We start from the raw sequence: 5358 nt of genomic DNA, 5'->3' as shown, positions 1-5358 counted from the left end.
TAGGTTGACTCAATCGAGCTCAACTTTTGCTTCGTTGTTAATCTGGGCAGATCGTCAACTTGTTTGCGATTTTGCCGATGCTACCGTTAGTGTTCCATGCATGCTATGCCTTTGTTCTTGCCATGTGTAGCTAGCACATTGTGCCTTCTTGCTGGTTATATGCTTTCCTTGCCATGACTTGCACCGTAGTGAGTGCATCGAGCTCGTTTACATGCCTTCGTGAGTTAAATTTCAGCATGTCTCAGTTTTCACTAAGTCTGAAAACTGATTGTGTTCGAGCGATGTTCGTGAGCTCGGTAGAGTATTTTGTGAACCCTTTTGGCCCCAGGTCACTTTGGGTGTTTTGTTAAGCTTGTTGAGTAGCTCCATGCCATGTTCTTACTTTTCATGTTCAGATTTTCTATCATGTTGTTTTGCTGCTCCGAAGAGAGCATCGTGATCTGAAATTTCAGACTAGTGTTAATTTCACTAAGTTTGGAATCTGTTTTGCATTTGTGTTTTAGCCATGCTTGTTTGAACCTCTTAACGGATGAATTGGCCGTGGCTCAGTGCTAGTGTTTTGTCAACCATCTTGTGTACATCACTGCCATGTATTTTGTTTTCATGTTTGGTGGCTGTAGTATGTTCATTTCGTTGCATTTAGATGCCTACTTGCTGTAAATCGCATACCGGTGTCATATCTTAAAACGCTCGCCATTTCCAAACCATAACTCCGATTCCCATGATCTTTATATCGTTTTCAATCGATTTCATCCCCTCTATCCAGTGGCACACTTGGTTTTCCAAGTTGATGCCAGGTTCATGCATTTCCTGTCATATCTTGCATTTTGCATCCCGCATCGCATCCCGCATAGCATATCGTCATTTCATCATATTGCTTGGTCTTGCCCGTGGTTGATTGTATCCTTGTTGCTTGTTTGTCTTGTTGGGTAGAGCCGGGAGACGAGTTCGCTACCGAGGAGCCCGTTGAGTTTGCTTGTGAGGATCCAGTCAACTCTGACAACTGTGCAGGCAAGATGACCATACCCTCGAAATCACTACTATCTTTGCTATGCTAGTTTGCTCGCTCTTTTGCTTTGCCACTGCAACGATGCCTACCTTTTGCTTGTCAGCCTCCCAATTGCCATGTTGATCCTCTAACCCACCATTGTCCTAGCAAACCGTTGATTGGCTATGTTACCGCTTTGCTCAGCCCTTCTTATAGCGTTGTTAGTTGCAGGTGAAGATTGGAGCCGTTCCTTGTTGGAACATTTACTTTCTTGTTGGGATATCATTATATTGCTATGTTGTCTTAATGCATCTATATACTTGGTAAAGGGTGGAAGGCTCGGCCTCTCGCCTAGTGTTTTGTTCCACTCTTGCCGCCCTAGTTTCCGTCATATCGGTGTTATGTTCCCGGATTGTTGCGTCCCTTACGCGGTTGGGTTATAATGGGAACCCCTTGATAGTTCGCCTTGATTAAAGCTTTTCCAGCAATGCCCAACATTGGTTTTACCATTTGCCACCTAGCCTCTTTTCCCTTGGGTTTCCGGAGCCCGAAGGTCATCTTATTTTAACCCCCCCGGGCCAGTGCTCCTCTGAGCGTTGGTCCAAACTAGAGTCCTGTGCAGCGCCCCCTCGGGGAAACTCGAGGTTTGGTTTTAGTTGTATGGAGCGCTCATCTGAGTGTGCCCTGAGAAAGAGATATGTGCAGCTCCTATCGGGATTTGTCGGCACATTCGGGCGGTGTTGCTGGTCTTGTTTTAACCTGTCGAATTGTCTTGTTGTACCGGGTTGCCGAGTCTGATCGGTGTGTCTCGGGTGGAGGTCTATTCCTTCGTTGACCATGAGAGCTTGTCATGGGCTAAGTTGGGACCCCCCTGCAGGGATTGATCTTTCAAAAGCCGTGCCCGCGGTTATGGGCAGATGGGAATTTGTTAATGTCCGGTTGTAGATAACTTTAACTTAACTTAATTAAAATGAATCAACCGTGTGTGTTACCGTGATGGCCCCTTCTCGGCGGAGTCCGGGAAGTGGACACGGTGTTGGAGTTATGCTTGCGCAGGATGTTCCTTTAGCTTCTCGCTCGTGCTTCGCCTTCTCTTCTCGCTCTCTTTTGCGTATAAGTTAGCCACCACATATGCTAGTCGCTTGCTGCAGCTCCACATATTTTTTTGCCTTATCCATTCCTATGAGCTTAAATAGTCTTGATCGCGTGGGTGTGAGATTGCTGAGTCCCTATGGCTCACAGATACTACAACTCCAGATGCAGGTCCAGGTGTTTCTGCTCCAGTTGACGATTACGAGCTCAAGTGGGAGTTCGACGAGGACTCTCAGCGATACTACGTATCTTTTCCGGATGATCAGTAGTGGTGCCTAGTTGGGGTTATCGATTCAGGACCTTGTCGCACGTTGGGTTCTTTTCTATTTTGGCGCCGTAGTCGGGCCATGAGTGTTTGTTTGATGGATGTTATTTATGTACTCTGATGTGACGTGGCGAGTGTAAGCCAACTATGTTATCTCCCCCTTTTATTATATATTACATGGGATGTTGTAATGATTGCCTGACTTGCGACATTGCTTTCAATGTGGTTATGTCTCTAAGTCGTGCCTCGACACGTGGGAGCTATAGCCGCATCGAGGGCGTTACATGAAGTTCCAACATGAGTCCTCCGTCCTGCATAAAATACACGTGAGTCGCAAGGCTCGGAATAAGATCAACTTCAACCTACTTTCCACTCGGACCTTAATCCATTCGGGGGCTAATGATGAGGATACAGACCTAGGGTAGGGTCATAGGCCTGACCTATATGCCCTACCCAAGGTCACTACCCTAGAAGCAAAGAAGTCCAAGAGACAACAAGGAATCCCCAACCAAAGGTGTCGAGTGCAATCCACTCAACAAATCATATCACTCGGGTACCCCTCCTTCCTGGTGTCACTCGACTATACAAGTAACCACTCGACCTACCGAAGAGCAGAAGTCACTCAAAACTGCAATGGTCAGGTGTTCACTCCGTAGTCTTTAACATCATTAATAGCACTTATGGCTGGCGTTATCAGTAACGCCCCGTCTTTATGTACATTGAACTCCTTATAACAGAGGATGGTTGGGGTCCTGGCGCACTCTATATAAGCCACCCCCTTCCTTTAGGACAAGGTTTCGCACCCCCTGTATCTCTACATGCATATAATCCAATCGACCGCCTCCGGGCACCGAAACGTAGGGCTTTTACTTCCACCGTGAAGGGCCTGAACTCGTAAATCTTGTGAGTACAACTTCACCATAGCTGAGATCTTGCCTCCTCATACCTACCCCCCATTCTACTGTCAATCTTAGAACCACGACAGGGGGCGTCGGCCCCTCCTAGTCCAATTCGGACCAGCCCATGGGGGGCGCATGGCCACCCCTTGAGGCCCTTCTCTCCTTCCCCGTATGGCCCATTAAGGCCCATTACTTCCCCCGATGAATTCCCGTAACTCTCCGGTACTCCGAAAAATACCCGAATCACTCGGAACCTTTTCGATGTCCGAATATAGCCTTCCAATATATTGATCTTTACATCTTGACCATTTCGAGACTCCTCGTCATGTCCGTGATCTCATCCGGGACTCCGAACAAACTTCGGTCATCAAATCACATAACTCATAATACAAATCGTCATCGAACGTTAAGCGTGCGGACCCTACGGGTTCGAGAACTATGTAGACATGACCGAGACACATCACCGGTCAATAACCAATAGCGGAACCTAGATGCTCATATTGTCTCCTACATATTCTACGAAGATCTTTATCGGTCAAACCGCATAATAACATACGTTGTTCCCTTTGTCATCGGTATGTTACTTGCCCGAGATTCAATCGTCGGTATCATCATACCTAGTTCAATCTTGTTATCGGCAAGTCTCTTTACTCGTTCCATAATACTTCATCCCGCAACTAACTCATTAGTCGCAATGCTTGCAGGGCTTATAGTGATGAGTATTACCGAGAGGGCCCGGAGATACCTCTCTGAAACACGGAGTGACAAATCCTAATATCGATCTATGCCAACCCAACAAACACCTTTGTAGACACCTGTAGAGCACCTTTATAATCACCCATTCACGTTGTGACATTTACTAGCACACAAAGTGTTCATCCGGTATTCGGGAGTTGCATAATATCATAGTCTGAGGAACATGTATAAGTCATGAAGAGAGCAGTAGCAATGAAACTGTAACGATCATAATGCTAAGCTAACGGATGGGTCATGTCCATCACATCATTCTCCTAATGATGTGATCCCGTTCATCAAATGACAACACATGTCTATGGGGAAACATAACCATCTTTGATTAACAAGCTAGTCAAGTAGAGGCATACTAGGGACACTATGTTTTGTCTATGTATTCACACATGTACTAAGTTTTTGGTTAATACAATTCTATCATGAATAATAAAGGGCCATTTGCATTTCTGTCCCTAACTCGAACCACCTAATCAGATATACCCCTAATTCGAAAGCCTGCTCAAAAATGCCCCTCCGTCGTTATGTGCACTTATAGAAATGCCCTTCCGCTGCGTTACCGTCCGGGCAAAGGGCTTTGACCGTTTTCTAGACGTTAGTTGGACAATTTGCCCCTGAATCCATGTGACACTTACATGCGGGACCCCCTCTAAAAAATAAAAGGAAAACTAGGCCAACTCAGCCCTCCTGTGGGTCAGTCACTTACCGGTGGGACCTACCCAGGAAAAAACAAAAAAAATCTCTCTCATCCATCTCCTCCCGACGGGACCCACTATGAGGGTAAACACCCCCGGTCCATGCGTTCCCGGCCGTGAGCGCCTGTGCTCGCTGGCGGCTCGCCGTAGGGGAGGAGGATGACCATGGGAGGACGGTGCCTACTGCGCGAGGCATGCAAGCTGCGCGAGACGCGCCAAGCTCACTAGGAGCGGCAGGGTGTAGATGGGCGCATGCATGACCGAGCCAACCAAGGTTGGTCATGGCGGCCGGATTCTGTCAGGGTGCTCCGGGCACGGAATCGGGCGGGGGAAGAGCAGAGTAGGGGCACCTGCTTTCCTTGACGACGGAACAGGGGTAGGGTAGGTCAAGAATGGCTTAGAGCGGCCGAATTTAGGACGGGAAGAGCAATGGCCATGGCGGAGTTCGACGTCCTGAGCGTCGTCTACGGGCAGCCCCAGGCCAGATCCACTGCGCAGGACGAAGGAGAGGCGCCCGCCAAAGCTCATGGACATGCTCGTGCTGCTCGATTTGGACTCCAGCCACGGTGGCTAGCAATGGCGTCGCCGGCAGAAGATCTCACGCGCTCTCAGGATTTAGTTCCTGTAGCGACCAGACCTCAAACAGTCCGATCTCTGTGCATCAGTGTCATC

This window comes from Triticum dicoccoides, chromosome 3A, assembly GCF_002162155.2.
Source record: "Triticum dicoccoides isolate Atlit2015 ecotype Zavitan chromosome 3A, WEW_v2.0, whole genome shotgun sequence".
Lineage (NCBI taxonomy): Eukaryota > Viridiplantae > Streptophyta > Magnoliopsida > Poales > Poaceae > Triticum > Triticum dicoccoides.
This window is presented reverse-complemented; position numbering follows the sequence as displayed.